We start from the raw sequence: 22,645 nt of genomic DNA on the forward strand, positions 1-22,645 counted from the left end.
GCTCACCAAGCACTTTGTGTTCTTCCTTTTCTTTCCTCTTCTCGCATCCCCACTGGTACTTCTTGTGATCGCGTTCCAAAAGACTACTTGTACTCAAATCCTATTTCAGGCTTCGCTTCTAGGGGGAGCCAAAATAAAAACAGATTCCTTGCCTGTAAAGGAGGAATCCAGCCCAGAAGGGGCTTTAGCCATCATCTGCGACAACCCCAGTAATGCATGGAAAGCATGAGTGGGGCTCCCAAAGGAGAAGCTGCTGTCTCACTAGCTGTGACTTTCCTGCCTTGTCCCACATCTTGGGAAAGCAGCTACTGAGCCCTGCTGGCCCTGCCCTCAGCCAGGAACAAGGCCTAGCAGGTAAGGTGCAGGGTAGGGGAGAGCACAAAATGGGGGCCTCAATGTAGGCATGTTCCTAGGCTGTGAATCCCCTGTTAACCCCTGCCCATAGCTCGAATGGCCCCTTGGGTAGAGGGCCCTGTGAAGGGACCTGCAGAGAAGAATGGGCAGAAGTGGGGCCTAAAGGCCACCGTCCCTCACTAAGATCCTCATCCTGGATGCCACCTGCCTGCCCAGGTCCCACTCCTCTAGTTTGTATCATACACATGCCCTCTGCTGTCCTGCCCTGAGCCCTCACACACACCATGCCTTCTAGCTAGAATGTGCTTCCCTCCCTCCACTGGGGCCAACTCTTCCCCTACAACATTTTATTGTCTCTTTGTCCTCGGATGGTCATAGAGATGGCAGAGCTCAAGAGAAGCTCTTACAGAGCAGTGAGAAGGCTGGTTGGTGGCAGGGGGCGGGGGTGGGAAACCAGAGGGGTTGGGCAGAGCGGGGTCCTGAGCTTAACCTGCAGGAAGCTCGATGTGGAGACCAAGGGCCAGGGATATGGGACCCCAGAACAGAGCCTCAGCTGGTTAGTTCTGCTGCATTGCACAGCTTCAGGGGCCTTCATTCACGGCTGGAGGCATGCAATGAAGTGGCCCTGTGACAAGTCCCATCTTGGGACAGTTTTGTACAAGGCCAATGGTTTTAAAAGCTTTTCTAGCTGCGGAACCCAAACAAAATCCTACCTAGAAGCCCACCTTGTAAATAACTGCCCTGGTCAAAGTGAAGGGCAGATGGGGGTGGACTTACCAGGCCTTTCAACAAACGCTTATCCTTGAGGCAAACCTTTCCGAGAGGCCCCTGGGACTCCACAGACCCATTTAGAAAACACTGGCCAAGTAAGGAGAGCTGGACCATGTCTGAGGACCCAAGGTCTACTTCTACAGTGCTACTTCCAGGCCTTGTGGCTCTGGGCAAGTCACTTCACCTCTCCGGTCCTCAGTTTCCTCATCCCCACAATGGAGAAGATACATCTCCCTCACAGGGCTACTGAGAGGCTCTAAGGTGATAACCAGGATAGCTTTGCACTTATTATGGTCATACATGTAATTTGTTGCCAGGAGGCCCAGAAGGACATGGGAAACTTTGCATCATCTTGGAGGCACTACGCCCTGGGCTACAGAACAGACACGTGGCTGGGAGACTTCACAGTTGCCTATCTTCCTGGGGTTTCGGGCCCCAAGTGCTCAGGAGGCACCTCTTTGCCCCAGACCTCATTACCCAGCCAGCTGGGGCCCTCACACTGTCACTGTTTCTCTTCCCTGGGTGTGAAGCTGGGACATGTGAGCTCAGAAAATTTTTCCCCTCACTGCTCTACCAGCCAAACCCCAGTCCCAGCCCGGGACCTGAACCCCTAAAGGGAGATGAAGGCAGAGTGTTCTGGCTCCAGGAATCAGCTAATGGAACCTTGTTAATTACTATGTAAATTACTTTAATAGCCTGGATCCCCCTCAGACAATTGTTTAAGGGCTTGAGGCCCTAAACTGGGGAGATGGGGTCTCCAGTGAGGGGAAAGAACAGCCTTTCCTTGGCCCAAGGGCTCCCACATATGGTTTCCCATGGGGCAGGAGTAGATGCACAGATGGGGAGCTGAAGGAAGGGCTGGCTTTCACATCTGACCTTGGCCCATGAGGATCCTGAAGTGACACTGAAATACAAGAATCAAGTCCATCTTTGAAGGTTGAACTCAAAAGGACCTCAGATGATCTCTAGTTTACCCCCACCCCCTCACCGCATCCAGAGAGAAACAGAAGCCCAGAAAGGGTGTGTGACTTGTCCAAAGTCACACAGCAAGGTGATGGCCAGGCAAGGGCTGGAATGCCAGTCTCCCATATCTAGCCCAGGGGTTCTCAAACTGGCACCTCCAGGATGAGCTGGACCTGCGTGTCCTGGCTGAAACATCGTATAGTGAGACTTTCTGAATTTACAGAGAAAAAAATTAAGTTCAATTTTAACTTCTACACCTACGCTATTAAAGATACACTATCCTACAGACATGATATGTAGTTATATTTGCTTCCAGAAATGCGCTCTTGTACTATGGAATTGAATATGTCAGAATGTCATAGCATTCCATGACAGACACCTAGACTTCAAGATTTTCTGACCTATAGGAGACTCTCAGTCCTGAAGCACTTATTTTTATCTCAATTTTCCAGATAGGAGACACAGACTTGCCTTGGAACTTCCCCTAGGATTGGAGCTCTTTCGGCAGGCCAGTTATTAGGAGTACGTGTGAACTAAGAGCGAATGCATTCTGAAAGTGGACAGCACTAGGAAGGGGGTGGGGAAGAGTGAAGATAATAATAGCACGGGGCTGTTGCCAGGATGATGAGCTTGTGAGGCACGTGAGTTGTATTTGACAAGTATCCTGACCTCTCTTGACTGCTCAGCCGTGCACTGCTCTCTCCTTATGTAACGTGGAGGCTCTGTGGCCACTTCCTACCTGTGTGACCTTGGACATGTGGCATCACCTCTCTGAGTCTTCATTTCATCATTTGAAAATGAGAACAAGAAGACTTGCCTTACAGGATAGCTGAAACAATGAAATGAGATGGTGCTAGGCACCTGGCACAGTGCCTGGCATGAAGTAATCCCTCGCCTTCTCCCTCTTTGTCTCTGCCTCTCTGTCTAAGATGTAGATATAAATGTTTTTAAGTCAGGGTCAGGTATACAGACCTGGGGTGTGTCACTGGGTAAATGTGGCAGGCCATCAAAGCTCCCCCTGGAGCCCAGTGCCTTCCTTGTACCCCCAGTGCAATATATCTGATCAGAGGCTCTCAGTGCCCAGAAAGTCTCCCCCAGAGCTTCCCCCTCACTGCTCTGCAGTCCCAGTTCTGCCCTTTGCTCGGGCACTGGCTTCTTCCTCCTCATCTGAGCACTTCCCACAGGATGTCTATGGAGCTAGTCTGTATGCTGTATGTCCTTACCATCAATAATGAGAAATGATAAAATCAAACACTGGAGCGCTTACTATGGAGCGCTTACTATGTACCAGGCCCCATCCTAAGTACTGTGCATGGATGATCTCATTCTACCCTCTCAACAGACATCTGAGGAAGATTCTATGATTCTCCCCCATTTTACAGATGAGAAAACTGAGGCTTGAGAAGCTTAAATAACTTGCCTAGTAAGTTGCAGAGTGGGATCCAAACTGGCTGCCTGATTCCCAAGCCCTGGGTGTGGCATTTGGCATTCCTGTGTGTGTCATACACTACACATCTATCTGACCATGTTGACATACATGCTCATGGGTGTGCCTGCGGGGGTGCTATGCACACGTGCATGTGTGCGGGCCAGTGCACTGTCTGCAGCAGGAGACTGAGAAGGGAGACACCATCACACTTCTGTGTCTGGCTTGTTCATCTCCCACACAGTGCTGGTGAAACTTTACCCAACCATGCTCTTTGGTGACCATCTTTCTTATTGAAAAATTTAGTGAACAGTGAAATGTTCGTTGAGCACTTTGGAGGCCTGCGCGCTTGCCAGTTTTGGCAGATGAAGCCCCAGGGAGAGGAGAAGCACCCATGGCGCTTGCTGTTCCTGTCTAGGTCAGCGGGCTCTCGGGGTAAACCATGACCAAACACAGGGAGAAATATGTGGCCTCAAAAGGCCCTGGAGACCTTGGCAGCTGCTTTCCCTCAGCCTTTGCCACCCACCAGGCAGGATCCCCTCAGCCTTATTTCTAGCCCCTTCCTTCATGCCGCTTCCAGAGCTGCCTTCTGAGCATCCACCCCATCCTGATCATGTCCCGCTCCACAACCGTTCATACTCCCTTCTACCCTAAACACAAACTCCAAAGCCTGCACTCGGCTTTCCTACACCACCTAGGGCCGGCCTGCCTTTGCAGGCAACCCTTTGAGGTAGGTGCCAGCGCTAGCACTAGATTGAGGGGAGAGATGCCTAGAGCACAAAATTCAAGGAGGCCCTTACTCTCGGGGTCCGTCCCACCCCACTTTCCTTTGGTATCCTCTGCCAGCCCTTGGCACAGGAATGGGCAAATCCACAGACTCCTCCGAAAGGAGCTAAAAGTGCTGCAGGAAATTCCACTGAGATTCAACAAACACTCTGAGCACCAGCTCCATGCGGGGCTTCCGTGTACATCCTGTCACCTGTCCTCATAGCACCCCGTTTGGAAAGCAATACCTCACCATCCTGAGAGTCCAACGTGCTCGAGTCACAGAACCAGCAAGTAGCAGAACAACAGTAACAACTCCCACGGATTGAGAAGCTACTTCAGGCAAATAGCTAAAGGACTTCCAACTATTACCTGGTTAACCCTCGAGACAACGCAGGGAGGTTGGTACTACAGTTGGTCCTCATTGTTCACGGATTCCGAATTTGCCTACTCAACGGAATATATTTTAACCCCCAATCAATACTCACTGTGCCTTCAGGGTCATTCACGGACATGTATAGAATGGCAAAAATTTGAATCATCCTACGCGCACATTCCCAGCTGAAGTCCGAGGAAGCAGACGCTCTGCTCTCCCGTTTCAGCTCACACTGTAAACAAGCGTCCTTTTCGTGGTCTATTTAGTGCCAGGCTTCACATTTTTGTGCTTTTTTGTTGGTGATTCGGGTATTATAAATGGCCACAAGCATAGTACTGAAGTGCTTTCTAGTATTCCTAATTGCAAAAGGCTGTGATACCTTACAGAGAGAACATGGGTGTTTGTTTTGTTAATGAATCAACGCTATGTATTAAATAAGATATCTAAACAGAAACACATAAAACAAGGTTTAAGTATTGATCAGTGGACAAATAGGTCGTCAGAGGCTCATAGAAACCTAACCTTGTATTTTCCCTAAGAATAATGGCTCAGTATTTGCTAATTCAGTGTTTCCTACTACTTTACAGAACGTGACGACTGCAAATAATGAGAATCAGCTGTATTTTCCTCCGCTGCCCTTGAAGAAACTATGGCTCAGAGAGGTGAAACCACCCACCTGGGTTTGCACAGCTAGTGAGGTGCAGGATACCCTGACAGGGGTCAGAAACAAGCCCCCTGCTTTTTTGTGAGCTGTGGGGTAAATGCTGGTGGCCTGGGACATAAGTGTGGGGGGGCGGATGCAGACTTAGTATTAAATAGCATTATCTAAAGTCCTTTTACATATTCTTCAATTCTTAAGCTTGGATACAAGTGAAAGCTTGGGCTTGGTACTTACTAGTCAGTTCTTAGTGCCTCTTAAAACTCCTCCTACTGATTCCCTTGTTTCACATAGAAAGAGCAGCCCTGGGGTCAGAGCCTCCAGCAGGTAGCGTCTAGCTGAAACTCAATAACAATTATTTTTATACTTTTCTTCAAATAGAATACCTATCATAAATAACGGCTCCTAATAATGGTTTTTAACTTTCAACAAAGTGATAGAAAGTTTCTTTTCAAATAGATATAGTTAAGGAAAGGTGTAACTATTTAAAGAAAAATGTTAAGTAAATAATTGTAAGAAAAATCCAAAAATGGCATTTAGTGAGATGTGGATGAGGCAAAAATCAGGAAGGTGATATGTGAGTTACTGATGTTTGGGGGTGCTAACAACTTTCTGTTGCTTGATCAGCAAAGATGTATTAAAACTTTTAATGGCTTAAAAACCATAGTGGCTTACAACAACAACTTTATTATTTTACTGTTCTGGAGGTTAGCAGTCCGGAATGGCTGTGCCCTGGAGACTCCAGAGGAGAATCTGTTCCCTTGCCTTTTCGAGCTTCTAGAGGCTGCCTGCACTCCTTGGCTTGGGGCCTCTTCAGCCATCTTCAGTGCCAACATCAAATGTCTCCAATGCCTCACACTTTCCCTTATAAGGACCCTGTGATTACATTAGGCTCATCCAGATAATCCTGGATAATCTTCCCATTTCAAGATCCATAACAATCACATCTGCAAAGTCTCTTTTGCAACATAAAGTAATGAACATCCTCAGGTTCTGCCATTAGGACGTGGCTATCTTTGGGGGCCATTATTCTGCCTACCACACATGTTAGTGTGAGTGCATGAAAGTGTTTTTGTGAATGAGGGTGTATTAATGCACGTGCCCAAAGCCTACATGTGCATGTGTGGTGTGTGCAGAGCCTATGGAGCTGGGCACTTGGTGACTAAGCCCCCTTCATGCTCACAGTATTTCAACACAGCCAAGAATTCAGCTGACATCTGCTGCTGTCCCTTCAAAGCCTCCCTGTACAACCCAGCTGCAGCCATCAAAGTCGCTTTTTCCATCCCAGCTGGGACCAGAGTAGAGGGGAGAGCTGGGATCCCCATGCTGGAGCCAAGCCCAGGTGCTGAAAGTGCCCAGGGCCCCTGCTGAAGAGATGGATGGCCTGGGTGGGGAAGGCAGCCCAGCCACCTCCTTTCAATTGCTTTTTAATGGGCTCCCCCAGCAAACCTATGTCAGATTCGTTGTCTGTATTCACAGGGAGCCATTTGGTCACATTTCTGGGGTCCATCGGCATCCCCCACTGTGGTTTGACTAGGTTTGGGGCGCTTACAAACTGCAAATCCATCTGCCTTCATGATTGCATCATTTGTTTTCAATACTGAGGGGTTCCTTGGAAAGAGTTTCTTATTAATAATAAAACACAGTTACAACCGGCTATTGTTTATATACTGCATACCTTCATGTCAGCATGCTAAGCACTTTACACACATGATCTCCTTTAACTCTCATGCCAACCTCACAGGGAGGTATTATTACCATCCAAATTTCACAGATAAGAAAGCTGAAGCTCAGAAAGGCTGACTTGCACAAGGGCCTGAAGCAAGTGACTAGGGAAGCTAGGGTTGAATGCAGGTCTGCCTGGCTCCAAAATCTCCCTAAAGGCAACTCACACCGTCTCTGGGCACAGTTCTGGAAAGGAAGGCCTGGGTGAAGCTGTGACTGGAGATCCATTCCTTTGCTTAGGCCTGGCTCTCCTGAGATTTGTCTTCTAGGACTCCCCTTGCCCTGGGGATTGGGAGGAAGAGTGGCCCAGGTTTGGAGCTGTTCATGTTCAGTTTGAGTGTAAGTTTTACGATGTAATGGATGGCTTTAGGAAGACCTGTCTGGATGCTTGAGAGCCTGTACCATGTGACCCTGGGGAAGTAACTCGTTCCCTTGGGCCTCAGCTCCTTATCTCTAAAATGGGAGAGCTGGCAGAGATGATCCCTCAGGGCCTTCTAGGGCTGACCCTGTAGGGCTCTGGCCAGAGGCCCTTGGGGTAGTTTCAGAACCTTGGTGACATGTATCATCCTCTTCAGGCCATGAGCCCAAGGCCCTGGAGAGGGGGCTAGCCTGAGGGATTGATGTCCAGCCATTTTCCAAGGATAAGGATAAAATCTGAGGCTAGAGATTTTTACATCTAATTTTCTTTCCTTAGAAACAAATAAATCAATATATAAAACATAATTGCCAGGCTCCCTAAAATTCTATAATCCAAATGCTGCTATAGCCTTACTGATATTTTGTCCGAAATAAAGACTATGGTTTCCATTTGCTTAAAGACTCTTTAAGTTTTTAAAGAGCCTTCCTGTATATAAGACAGCAGTTACATCTGGGGAGGGAGATTGGAGGTGATCTTACACATTTGACCCTTTGGTTCCATTTGAAATATTTTTTAAAACACAAGAATATGTTATTCATATAATAAGAAGAAAGATGACACTTTGAGTAGTTTGTTAACAATGACCAGATTACTTTGGGCTAAAGTGTCTGTTATGCACTGAAATTTTGTGTTTCTCCTAAATTCACCAATGTGAAGGTATCTGGAGATCGGGCTCTGGGAGATAATTAGGGTTAGATGAGGTCATGAGGGTGGGGCCCTCATGACAGGATTAGTGTCCTTATAAGATGAGCACATACTGAGAATGCAAGGCCCTGGCTGCTCTGTGCCAGAGCCAGTTCTCAAGGCTGTGTTTGCAGCCAGTATGCTGAGGGATGAGGTAACAGCATACAACCATGGCCATACTCAGCCAGGCTTAACCTCTGACCAGAGGTGACTGGGCCAGGAGTGGACACCTGACACACTAGGTGTTAGGGTTTCAGTATATGAATTTGGTGGGGGTAGGGAGGGACATAATTCAGTCCATAACACCATGTTCCAAGAGCATCTACACTGGAATCAGATCCTAGCTGGAATCCTAGAATTCCTAATAGGATGGCCTTAGTATCTTCGTTTGCTCCACCCAGAAGCAGACCCTGGGACTAAGAATGAAGGGCACGAGTTTATCTGAGAAGAGACCTAGAGCACTGGTGGAGGAGACCCCAGGAGGCAGGGCAGGGAAGGCAGCTAATAGAGTGCGTCATTGAGCAGCTTACTACTGTGGACAACTGCAGCACAGACTGGCAGGTGTTTGCATGGGGTGTTCTGGGCATGGATTGTAATGAAGAGGAGGGACAAGGGGACTCAGTAGTTTCTACAGAGGCCCATTGTTTCCTGCCCTGCAGAGGTTAGGGTCCTATGAGACACTAGGGAGGAAAAAGTCCATTAGGAATATAGAGGTCTGTAAATGAGTTACTGGTTTAACTAGGATCAAGGCCCTACATCATACATGATTTGGGCTTAGGCAGGAAGAGCCATGGGCCCCAAAGGGTGGTCTGCTCAGGAGTCAGGCTGGTGGTAGTGGCCTACTGCCTCTCCCACTGAGATCCAACGAAAGATGCAGAGCAAACCTCGGCTTCACGTTATCCAGAAAGGGCAGGGCCTGCCAAACCAGCTAATTAGAACTTGCAACAGGACAGACATCTGGCACCCCTGACCCTCCCAACTTCTTGCCATCTACCACAGGCTGTACGGGAAATGCCAGGCTGGATCTGCTCCCAGACCCACCTCCACAATGTGATGATCATATAATTTATTTTCCAAGCCAGATACCTTTCATACTGAAAGAGAGTGCTAAAAATAATTTAAATTATATGATTTTTGAGATATATACCATTGACTGACAAATTATTTTTGTATTTGTGGATCTATAAAATATTTTTACTCAGTAACTACCTTTGCAAATAAAATTATTTTCAAAAAACAACATATATCTCTGAAAAAGATACTGTTAATAAAATAAAAGGAAAAGCCACAAACTGGAAGAAAATATTCGTAAAACACATGTCTCGTAAAGAATTTGTATGTAAAATATACAAAGAATTCTTAAAGCTCAACAATAAAAATCAAACAACCCAACAAAAATGGGTAAGAATGTAAAATAATATTGAATGTCAACTCTAATTGAAAAATAAAAATTTTAAAAAATGGATAAGAGATCTGAACAGCTCACCAAAGAAGATATACAAATGGCAAATAAGCATATGAAAAGATGTTCAGCATCATGTGTCATTAGGAAATTGCAAATTAAAATGACAATGAGATATCACTGGATACCTAGTAGAATGACTAAAATAAAAAAAAATTGATAATATCAATTGCTGGAGAAGATGTGGAGCAACAAGACCTCACATTCATTACTGGCGGAAATGCAAACTAGTACACTCTCTTTAGAAGACATTTTGGCAGTTTTTGACAAAGTTTAACATAGCTTTACCATGTGATTCATCAATTATGCTCCTAGGCATTTACCTAACTGATTTTAAAAACATCTGCCTGAAAACTTGCATGTGAATGTTTATAGAAACTTTATCCATAATCACCAAAGACCAGAAGCAACCAAGATGCCCTTCAAAGGTACATGAATAAGCAAACTGTGAAGTATCTATGCAATGGAATATTATTCAGTGATGTTTTTAAAAGAATGAGCTAAAGACATGGATGAATATTAAATCCTTATTGTTAAGTGAAAAATGCCAGTCTGTAAAGGCTACAATACTGCATGGTTCCATTATTTTGATAATCTAGAAAAGGCAAAACTAAAGAGTTGGTAAATAGACAGAATGACAGGTGTTTGTGGGAGAGGCATTGAATAAGTAAAGCACAGAGAGATGGGTTTTTTAGGGAAGTAAAACTATTCTGTATAATATCGGAATGGTGGATGCATCACACTGTGCATTTGTCAAACCTGTAGAATTTTACAGCACAAAGAATGAAAAATGTATATAAACTTTGAAAAAATAATTTAGGAGTTCGAGGAATCACAGGATAAAATGCAGTTTGAGACAAAAAAAGACTATTACAAATGAATGAAACAGCTTCACTGAAGAGTGAAGGGAAATAAGTGCTGAACTAAGTAACTTTGGAAATGAGTAGAGTGTATAAGACTTAAGGCAAAAGGAGCTGTACATAAGGACAGTATTTCAGTTGATAAAGTGGTTTCTCACAGGGGTACACATTAATGATTCTAAAACCATTAGATATAGCCTGGAATTGAATAAAGTGAATCAATGGTGGATGGTGAGAGCCAGATGTTCACTGTTGGAGTGGGAGGCTACCGAGAAGCAGAGGAATGGGCTAGAAAGACCCGTATAGTAATGGAATAGAGTTGGAGGCATCAGTGTGAACTCATGTTTAACTTAATATAAATGGTTACATATAGAAATGTTTATAGATGTGTGTGTATAAATGGGTTAGTATACATGTTTCCTTGTTCTGTCAGCTGAAAAGGCCGGGAGCCCACATCTAGGTTTCTATCCCAATAAAAAAAAGCTATGGCTCCCTGAAGGAATGGCTGATTCTAGGACTGGGAAGGAAATACATGAGATGGGCCTGGAGTATCTCGTAGTGCCAGAAAGTAAGGAAGTGCTCAAAAAATAAAATAAAATAAAAAACAAAAGCCCCACAATGAGGATTATGTCAAAAGGACACAGGAACCAACTGAAAAAGCTTTGAGTGGCTTGAGCCAGAACAATTTAAGTAACTAAACAAAGACGTATTGGATTATAACCCAAAGTATACACTACGTATCCATGAATCCATGGCACTATGAAATAATGATTGAATAAATACATAAATAAGGGAGACAAGTCAAATCTCTGTTGCAGAAGAATTTCAAATAATTTCATAGATACACCCCACTCAAAGAAGGGGAGTCTAAGTCCCCAAGTCTTAAGTGTGCTGTGCATAGTGACTTCCTTCCAAAGAGTACAGTATGGCAAGAGGGAAAAGAGTAACTTTACAGTGGAGACGCCTGACAGACACTACCTCAGCCAGATGATTAAAGCCGACAGCAGCAGTGATCAGTATGTTGATACTACGTGTGAATCTAGATCTAGTGTGATGAAAATGGCACTGGACCTCTGTGGTCTTCCTCCCCAAAACTCATAACCCCAGTCTAATCATGAGAAAAACAGCAAAGTCCAATAGCAAGTGTATACCTGAATAGTACTCAAAACTGGCAAAGTCATCAAAAACAAGAAAAGTCTGAAAAATTGTCACAGCTAAAAGGAACCTAAGGTGACATGACAACTAAATGTAGTATGATAGTCTGGATAAGATCCCGGAACAGAAAAAAGAGAAAAGTTAAAAGCTTAAAAAAATCTGAATAATTTATGAATTTTAATTAATAAGTATATCAATATTGGTTTATTAATTATAATAAATGTATCAAAATAATGTAAGATGTTAATAGTGGAAGTCGTAGTGCAAGGTAGGTAGCAGTCTTATTGAGGGGATCATTTCTTCTTAAGTTATATAAATGTCTAACCACTATGCTGTATACCTGAAACTAATATAAAATAATATTGAATATCAATTGTAATTGAAAAATAAAAATTAATTTAAAAATAATAGTGGAAGCTAGGTGTGGAGCATATAAAAACTCCCTGTACTATCTTCGTAATTTTTCTGTAAATATAAAGCTATTCTAAAAGTTTCTCTTAAAAATAACATTAAATCTTTATTTAATATGTACATTAAATTTGAAAAACTATTATCTGAGCATTAAAAGTAGCAAAAAATAGTAATTTTGGTATATATTTCTGTATTTAAATCAATTTCTTAGCCATATCTGTTTCTAATACTGTGTCACTGATATTTTTCTAAAGTATGTATGATTTTTAGAAAATATGATCTCTTTTTTCCCCCAATAATTACATGCAATCATCTTCAAAGTTACACTTATGATTAATAAAATAGAAATTGTTGACACCCTTCATAGACTCTTCTTTGTAGATCATAATATTTTTAATGAGAATATGGTTTCTCTGCAGGGGTACCTAACAAGCTCAGAGCAAATTATGCTAGACAGAGGATATTTTCCATTCTAATTTCTTTAGATAAAAATGGTTAACTATTTCAGCCCAAATATTTTCACTGGTAGTTTATTTTTGTTTCCATTTAGAATATCTTGCTTTAAAATATATAAGAAAAGAAAACTCATAAAAGTCGACTTTGTAATTCTTTTTAATATTTTGCCAATTAAAGATCTTGCAAAATCATAAGTCTTCTGACTTCTTTTCAATTTAAGAATAAAATATAATTTGTTCAATTAAAAATGAGACCTCCATCAAAATAGTCTTCCTGCAAGTGGAAGCATTCCAAAGAAAAATTACAGAATTTCTAAATTAAATTTTGGTCACCATTTGAGCTTTCATTGCTTAATTTGTTCAGCAGCTCCCTTGTTTTTAAGTGATAAATCTGAATGATTTTCAGTGTGAAATAAATGAAATTTGCTAAAAGCTTTGTTTATACTACCTAAAATTTGATAAAATTTCAAAAGTTAAAGTTTATTTTGGCATATTTGTTGAACACTATGATTAAAGATTTTCAGTTGCTTTTGAAAAAAGTTTAAAGGACTCATTTACAAAATGTTCAATTCCATTGTAAACAGTCAAAATAATTTACCAAGTAATTCTTCAAAGGCTCAAACACTTAAAAAATCCCGCTGATGGCAGACAGCAAAAAGAGAAAACATATTGCTATGCAGTGCTATGCCAAATCAAATTGGAGCCTGAGGCAAAAAGAAAAATTGATAAAACTGATCTAGTCTTTATTTAAAATTTTGTTTCATCACGGACTTTTTCATTAACTTTGATTTTTTTAAATACTCCATTAAAATACTATTTGTCTTAATTACTGAGTTTTTTGGTGCCTCTTTCAACCTTGCACCTGAGATGGGTGCCTCATTCCCCTCACCCTAGCCCTAGCCCCGCTGCCATACTAAAATATGTTTTATGTTCAACATTTTTGCCACAAAAATACTGTAGTGTAATTGCTCTTTATTTATAAGTGTATGCGTGTACAAATAACTAGTTTCTATTTCAATCGACATACCATCACAGCTTGTTTTATCTCAATTTTCAATTATATTTGCACCACCACCAATTCCAAGTTCATTTCTGCTCCATGGATTTCCTAACTGAATATGAATATTGTTTTTACCATGCTGCTGTGTTCTACTAAAATTGATATTCATATTTGCAAGCACAAATAATTCTATCTTCAACACTCAACTCCGTAAATAAATTTGCAAGAATATTTACAGCAGTGTTGGAAGTTTCACTCTCACCGGAATGATCTTTCAAAAGCTTGACTTTGATTCATTATTAAAGTCAACCGAATTTCCACTGCGAAGCACCTGATGACCTTGGTTTAAAACTGCTGGGGGCCAGTATGTTTGATTGTAAGGAATTAGCTGGAATTAGCTCAAATTGGGGGACTTTGTAATGGGGATGATTCCGCCAGGAGCTCGGAGGGAAGCTCACGAAGATCTAGGCTGGAGCCCCATTGGACCAGGCTACCGAGAGATCACGAGGCATCTAGGACAAGCCCAGGCACCCAATGGTAGTACATTTCCGCAATGTATGCTTCCTTTTGTTCTGCTCTCACCTGCAAGCTCTTTCCATACTGTCAGGTCAGGTTCATGAACCAGACAATCTGAATGGATAGATCATTTTTTGAGCAATGACATAGGTGGCTGGCCAGCCTATGAATTGGCTGTTCATGGGTTAGGTGCCAGCCATTAGAACAATCAGCAGAAACCAAGGAACAAGTGGTGGCACATGGTCACTTGGGACAGAACATGGCCTCCTGGAGCACATGGGAATTTTTCTTGGTAGGGGCTGTGGCTATGGCCTCAGTGGACACGACTGGTGGCCCTGGCCTAGTCAGCACACAGCTGCCGTCAGGCCTCAGTGACTCCTCCTCCAGGCAGCTCTTCTCTCTACTGATTACCCATCTGACGCTGATGCCCTCAACTCCATTACTGCAAGCAACTCCCTATGTCCACTTAGCCAGACATCCTGGAAAGGAAACTATACCCCCCATAGTGATCTCTCTTCTCTACCCAGAGACCATATTCCCAAAATTACCCAAAACCATAACAGCAAAATTTTATGGAGCCCTTTCAGAGTATTTCCAGCTTCCTTGTACCCTTCACATGGTGGCCATATGACACAGTCAATGAGATGTGAGGGCAGATTGTTGAGTGAAATTTTTAAGAAAGCCCCTAAAATGAGGCAGACTCAGCTTCCACATGCCTTTGGACTCTTCCCTCTCCAGGACTGAAAGTGCACAGGAAAATCAGTGTAGCCAGCTTGGACCATGAATGACAGGAAGGATTCTGGGTCTCTGATGGCATCAAGGACCCACTCTACAAGTACTGGGTTTCCTGTCTCCATATTTCTTTTACTCAAATGAAGGAAATGAAACTCTAATTTGTTTAAGCTGTTGTTTGGGGGATCTCCCAGAACCTCATTCCTAACTGATTCAGCATACAATCTCTCCTTTCCCACTGAATCCGGTGCAGGATAATTGGATGGAGCCACCTGGAAACACATACAGTATATAGTTCAGAGTGGTGACGTGTCCCCTGCCCCCAGGCATTGTTTTCTCAACTAGCTACAAGGAGCAGCAGCCTTTAATACAGAACACAATTCTAGGAATTGTAATGAGGGAGGACTCACATCCCAACCCTCAGGAATTCCTGATCTGATGCGACATGAAGGGAAGCATCTATTACAGGCAAGAGGCTTTAGCTGTTATGACTTATTTAATATGCAGAAGAACCTTACAAGGTAAGTGTTTGTTCCATTTTATCCACGAGGTTCTGAGAAACTAAATGAATTGCTGTGTTAGACCATTCTGGCTGCTATAACAATATATCATAGACTGAATGGCTTATAAATAACAAACAGTTATTTTCAGTTTTGGAGGCTGGGAAGTCCAAGATTAAGGGACCAGCAGATTTGGTGTCTAAGTTAGAGCCCACTTCCTAGTGCATATATGGTGACTTCTCACTGTGTCCTCTCGTGGTGGAAGGGGTGAGGTCTCTTTTATAAGGGCACTAATCCCATTCCTGAGCATTTCACCCTCATGACCTAACTACCTCCAAATACAATAACATTGGGGGTTAGGTTTCAGCATATGAATTGTGGGAGGACACAAACATTCAGTCTATAGCAGTCGCCCAGGGTCACGCCACAGAGCTGGGAAAGGAGTCCAGACATCTGCTGTCACCACTCTGCTCTCCCCACTGCACTGTACTCTACCCTTGCAACAAACAGCTCCCATGCAGTCTAGGGACAGCACTGCCTACCTCCTAGGAGAACTGCTTATCTTCCCCTCCAACTCTGTGGTTCTAATGGGGACCGCCATGCACAAGCCCTCAAGGGTTGGTGCAGAATTCAAGCTGGATCAGTTGGTGGAGCTGCAAAATGTGAGGTCAGGTTGACACATGGAGGAAGCCAGTCTTTAGTCAGAAGAAAGGGTGTTGACCTGCAGAGCCTTGCAGAGTCTCCTCTGCCCCTGAGGCAACTTCGCCTTCACTTGTCCCATGGTTTGACTGTGTGACCCTATACACTTTTTGACAAAGCTACTTTGAATTGGATTCTGACACTTAACTCCTGGTGGGAAAGTAATATGGTTCGACCACTTAGGAAAACTATTTAGTAGCATCTATGAAAGGTGAACGAGTACATACTCTATAAATCAGCAATTCCATCCTTCGGCATATGCCCACCAGCAATGAGGGCACGAGTATCCTAAACACTTGAGTGAGAGAGTATTCAAAGCAACTCTATTCCTAACAGCCCCAAATGGAAACAACCCAAACATCCATCAACAATAAATAAATGTGATATATCCAAACGATGCAATGAGAATAAACAATCTACAAGTATATGCAACAATATGACTGAATCTCACAGACGTTAGATGGAGAAAAAGTACACACTGTAGATTCTCTTTCTATGAAATTTAAAAACAGGCAAAACTAATCAATGGTGACAGAAGTCGGAATAATTGACATGGAAAGTAGTAAAAAAGAAAAAGAAGCAAGAGAGAGAGAGGATCCCCGTTGTAGTTTTTGTGCTTCCTTTAGAAATGATAGTCCTGCAAGGAAGGTTTTTATTCTTGTTCTAAAAGACCTGGACAGCCCTGAGCTACAGCCTCAAAACTATTGACAAAATAAAGAGCGGGGTGCGGACAACAGATCCCATTCGATTCATTGTCTTCCTCTTCAATTCATACATAGGGCCTCCTGGCTCCCCACACGTGTTTCTGATTCAGAACCTAAATTTGCCATATTAAAACTCAAATTATATTCAATTCCCATCATAGACATTCCTAAAGTGAGTTGGGGAGCAGAAGGCTTAAATTGGGAGAGAGAGGAGAGGAAAAGAAGACACTATAAACTGTTTTTAGAGACTCCACATTGTCTAAGGTAATATAAAATGGAGCTAGCGTTGTCGCTTCTATGCCAGGCATTTTGCACCCTTGATTTCCTCTTATCCTCACAGCAGTCCTATACTTTAGCGTTATTATTCCAGTGTTACAGGTGAGGAGATTAAAGCTCAGAGAAATTCAGTGACATACAAGCCAAGCCACACAGCGAAGATCTGATCTGCCCACATCCCCTCTTGCCTGCCCTCCCAGCTTAGTCATTCCCTCCAATGCAGTCAGAACAATCCTTTTAATACATGCTTCTAATTGTGCTTCTGTTTCAAACCCTTCAGTGTGTTCCCACTGCTATTATAGACAGACCACATCCTCACCCTGGGACCTCGCTCTCTCCCACATCACTTGGCTATTTGTTTCTGCCACTTTGCCCTCAAAGGTTTCTGCTTCCTCTTACCACAGAACCCTCCACTCATGCTGTCTTATCTTCTGCCCAGGATGTCTTGATATTATTAGGTCTACATTAAAAACATCATCGAACGATGTTATAATTTTTTGCTTTCAAATGTCAATCATATTTTAGAGAACTCAAGAGAAGTTGAACATTCTATTTACCCAGATATTTACCATTTCCGTTGTTCATTCTTTATTCCTGATGTGCCGAGTTTCCTTATGGTATCATCTGCCTTCCATCTGAAAAACTTCCTTTAGCATTTATTTTAGAACAGGTGTACTAGCAACAGTTTTCCTTCCTCTGAGGATATTTTTATTTCACCTTCATTCCTAAAGGATACAGCCATACCTCGGAGAGATTACAGGTTTGGTTCCAGACCACCACAATAAAGCAAATATCACAATAAAGCGAGTCCCACAATTTTTTGGTTTTCCAGTGAAAGTAAAGGATATGTTTACACTATACTGTAGTCTATTAAGTGTGCAATAGCATTATGTCTAAAAAAACACTGTCCATACCTTAATCAAAAACTATTTTATTGCTAAAAATGCTAACCATCATTTGAGCCTTCAGTGTGTTGTAATCTTTTTGCTAGTGAAGAGTCTTGCCTCTGCGTTGATGGCTGCTGACTGATCAGGGCCGTAGTTGCTGAAGGCTGGGGTGGCTGTGGCAATTTCTCAAAATAAGACAACAATGAAGTCCACCACATCAACTGACTCTTCCTTTCATGAACAATTTCTCTGTAGCACGTGATGCTGTTTGGTAGCATTTTACCCACGATAGAAGTTCTTTCCAAACCGGAGTCGATCCTCTCCAACCCTGCTACTGCTTTATCAATTAAGTGTACGAAACATTCTAAATCCTTTGTTGTCATCGCAACAATCTTCACAGCATCTTCACCAGGAAAAAATGGTGCCAATAGACTTGCTCAACACAGGGTTGCCACGAAACTTCGATTTTTAAAAACAAACAAACAAACAAAACACTATCTGCAAAGCACAATAAAGTGCAGTACCATAAAATGAGGTGGGCCTGTGTTTTCACCGTATGCAGGACTCCGGGTCGGAGGCGCTTTTCTTCAGCACTTCAAAAACGAAGTTTCACTTCCTTTTAACCTCCATGGTTGCTGGTAAGAGATCGACAGTCTTTCGAATAAATGTTCTCCTATATATTTTTTTTCGTTAACTACTTTGCAGATTATTGTTTTTATCTTTAAAGACAAAGTTTAAAGAATTATGAATATCATATATCTGAGAGGCAATTCCTTTATGCTTATCCTGTTTGGGGTTTGTTGAGGTTCTTGAACCTATAAATTTAGGAAGTTTTCAGCCATTATTTTTCAATTATTATTGCCTGAACTGTACTCTTTCTTCTCTCCTAGGGCTTTGCTGACATGAATGGTGGACATTTTGTTACCATTCCACAGGTCCAAGACTCAGTTCAATTTTTTCAATCTTCTTTTCTGTCTATTGTTCAGTGGATAATTTCTATTAATCTATCTGCAAGTTCCCTGACTCTTATTTCTGTCATCTCCATTCTGCTATTGAACCCATACAGTTATTGTTAAATTTTGGTTATTGTATTTTTTTAGTTATAATTTCTATTTGGATCGTCTATTTCTTTGTTGAGACTTTTTATTTTCTCATTCATTGGAAGAGTGTTCACTCTTACTTCTTGGAGTATAGTTATAATCACTGCTTTAAAGTTTTTTTTTTTCTGGTAATTTCAACATCTGTTGATATCAAAGGGTCAACATTTATTGATTGCCTTTTTTATTGAGAGTTGAGATTTTTCTAGTTCTTCATATCCCAAGTCATCTTAGATTATATCCTGTACATTTTGACTATCATGTTATATGACTCTGGGTCTTGTTTAAATGCTAAAAAGAATGGTTTTTGTTTGTTTGTGTTTTATGTTAGCAGACAATTGCCCTCGGCTAGGTATAGGTCGCAAGTTTCAACCCGCTTTCTGTGGGGCCCGCTTCAAATATCAGTTCTGTTTTCAAAGGCTTTTGTGGTGCTATTTAAATGTGCCCTACATGTGCAACACCAGTGGCCATTCTGGGACCTGGGTGGTGGTCTGCCCCGTGGTTCAGTTCTCAAAGTCTTTCATATTCTNTTTTCATTTTGGAAGCCACATAGGGAGTGAGTAGCAAAGACTGGATTCAAATCCTGATGTCTAGACATGCAAGACGGGCTCCTCCCGAGCCTGCAGTGAGTATTTGCACAGTAGGACACTTCCTTTCCTGTGCAGAAGTGCCAGGGAACCCCTTGGGCAGAGATTTACCTGCCAGGCAGGAAATATTTGATAACCACTAATGGATAAGGTTGAGGCCACCCAGGCAGGAGGTCCCCGATGCACTCCTACTCTTCACGTATGGTTGAGTTCCTACTGTGGGCCAGACCCAAATCGCTGCTTGACCCATTAGCCAGGGAGCTGTGAAGGGTGAGGCTGGGAACGAGAGGGAGGGTATGAGATGAATGTGTGCACCCCAGCAGGTTGCATAGCACAACCACAGAACAACGATGTGATGCCGGATGCCGTGCTCAGAGCTTTCCACGTGTTCTCTTACTGACTCCTCACATTACCTTTATGGGGAATGAAAGAGAAATTCTTCTTTGTTCCCATTTTATAAATGGGGACATTAATACTTCAAGAGATTGTGTAATTTGCCCAAATTCACCCAGCAAGCAACTGAAGAAGCGAGATTCAAATCAACTCTAAAGTGGAGCCCCAAACCTCTACACCACATGGCCTCTTCTCCACCAGCTCTGTGTGGTGATACCCACTCGACAGATGAGGGACCTGAGGCCAGAGGAGGGAAAGAACTTACTCGAGTTAGTACAAGAGCTGGACCCAGACCCAATACTAGCACTTGGGCTGTTTAACCTCAGTGGTCCCTGCCTACCAGGGGCTTCCAGGCTAATGGGAAGGCAGATCTGGATGTTTCTGCCCTGGCCAGCAGAGGTCAGCCTTTCCGGGTGGGTAATAATAGGGCGGGCCCATGTAGACACTCCTCAGGGCCAGGCAGTGTGCACACCCAGGCATGGAGATAAATAAGAATCCAGCTCCTGGCCTTAAGGATCTACCAGGCGTGTCACACTGAAAGAACACATTCCACAAGAGAGTGCCACCCCCACCTCACACACCCCACCATGCTCACCTGCACTTCAGCGAGCAGGCTTAAGGGCGAGCAAGTGGCTCTGCCCTCCAGCCATAGTTGGTTGGACCAGAGCTAGATGCCTGATCCAAGCTGAGTCGATCAACTTCGGTCTCTCCTGATTTTACAGAAGCCCAGATTTCCCTTCCCTCTAGCTGTGGGCCTGGTATCTATCCTCCAGACCAGGCAGGTGTGGTGGCTGTGGGAGGACCCCCTCAGATCCCTGATTGTGGGGAGCAGAACTGACCAACAGCTTCAGTGGCTGCGCTCTGGGCCTTAAAGATAAATAAGTCCACCTGCTTCATTTTACATGTGAGGAAACTGAGGCTCTGAGAGGGAATTATGTGGTCAAGGTGGGGGAGGATAGAGTGGCCACCTCAATAGTTGGACTTGAGCAGATGGTTCTAAACTGTGATTTGAAAGTCAACATAATTAAGACTGAGGAAGAGGCACCCTCCCCCATGCCAGCACATACAGCATTCATATTACCACTATTCCAGAGAGGGTTTTCTCACCATCAGTCACAATGCCTGCCTTGCTGCGTCTCCCACAAGATCCTTCCACGCAGTGACGGGGCATGGCAGGAACAGAAACCAGACTCATTCCCAAGGGAAGCGAGACTCTTCTGACTGGCACCTTGGCTAGAGGACTCCCCACTGGCTTTGCCGAACCTTCTTAGAACTGCTCTACAGTCAAAAGTGCTTCCGCTCAGCCTGCCTTCTTCCCTTCCCGCTCTCCTTCACCTGGTTCAGATCGGCATCTAGGTCTGACGCTCTCTCAGCCCCCGCCCCAGATCCCTCCTCATTTCCTTTCACATATATGTTCTCTAATAAACCTCTTGCACATCTAATCCCTTCTTAGTATCTGCTTCTCAGAGAATTTGGATCAATTCCAGTCCTAACCCTGCAGGTCAGTCCTGGCTATGGGAACACTCTGTAGCTCCTGAAGATATGAGACATCCATGGTCCACACACCAGCTGGGACAGTGCGCCAGCGGGTGCCGGTCCTCACTGTGCCCAGGACGCATTGCTCCCTAACACCCAGACTCAGGGAACTCACCTCTGCCGGGACCCAGGCACCTCCTTTCTTTCAGTCCCTGGAACCATTCTCTTCTCAGACAATCCCAGTTCTGGGACTCTCCCCACACACAGAGAAGAAAGTATAGGCCTAAGGCAGACTGGAAATCTAGCAGAAAGGGATAGTTATATATTCATTTATGTCCATGTTTTATTATCCATGATATCATCAAGCACCTACTATGTGCAAAGCACAGTGACAGCAGAGTACTCCAGAAACTGTACAAGATTTGGGTACCCTTGAAAAGGAGGGATTGACTTTGATCATTCCCACTCAGAGCTGTGTGACTTCGAGCAAGTCACTTAGCCTCTCTGATCCCATTTCCTCATTTATAAATGGGCTATTTGAGAATTCCACGTTACAGAGCACAACAAACTGACAATCGCACACTTCTACAAATAGCCGAGGTTATTTCTGTTAGGCCTGAAGTCATTACTTCTGTCCTCGAAGGAAAAAGCCAGGCTGTGGCCTGTGTCTGACGCTTCATTCTGGGCACCCAGATACCAGCCTCCTACACACAGCTCAGCAGCTGGAGCCTGTGTTCTAGGCAGCCATTTGCCTGTCAAAGGACAGGACCCAACAGGAATCTGGCCCAAGAGTCTTTCTCCTCTACCATCAGACCTCCTTCCGTAAAAGTAGCCCCTACTGGCTAAAGTTGAGAGCATAGAGGATATGGAAGGGAGGAGTGGGAGTCAGGTCCCTGCAGAAAACCCCCTGGACACCAATGGCGAGGGCTCAGTGTTGGAAGGATTTAGATATGAAGCAGACATAGAACCAGTCCTTAGGGAAAGACTACAGAACTGAACATCTTTGACTCAAGTTACCTGGATAAACTCTATAAACTCTCTATGTCCCAAGAGACAGATGTAGACAAAGTTACCAGGAGATTCAGGGGAAGGGAAGCTCAGACCCAAATGGAAAATTCAAGTATGTCTTCCTGGAGGAGGTGACATTTAACCAAGTCTTGAAAGATCCTGCAGGGACTAGAAGAGAAGGTAGGGCACATTGGGAAAAAGAACCAGGATGAGCATTCTCCCAAGATGCAAAAAGATGGGATAGCGTTCCCCTGGAGTGGGACAGAAAAGAAGAGTTAAAAGTGAAG

The 22,645-nt window shown here is 43.6% G+C and overlaps 1 long non-coding RNA gene across 1 annotated transcript in view; it reads right to left on the reverse strand.

Moving 5' to 3' along the window:
• LOC120604486 (uncharacterized) overlaps positions 1-4,744 on the reverse strand; it is a 119,014-nt gene extending 114,270 nt beyond the window's left edge. The window contains exons 1-2 of the long non-coding RNA XR_005653359.1: positions 4,528-4,744; positions 7-118 (exon numbers count right to left, since the gene is read on the reverse strand). This is a non-coding gene — a long non-coding RNA (uncharacterized LOC120604486). The remainder of the gene's footprint in view (positions 1-6; positions 119-4,527) is intronic.
• Between the last annotated feature and the right edge of the window lie 17,901 nt (positions 4,745-22,645).

The sequence above is a fragment of the Pteropus medius genome, unplaced genomic scaffold (assembly GCF_902729225.1).
Source record: "Pteropus medius unplaced genomic scaffold, Ma_sr-lr_union100, whole genome shotgun sequence".
Lineage (NCBI taxonomy): Eukaryota > Metazoa > Chordata > Mammalia > Chiroptera > Pteropodidae > Pteropus > Pteropus medius.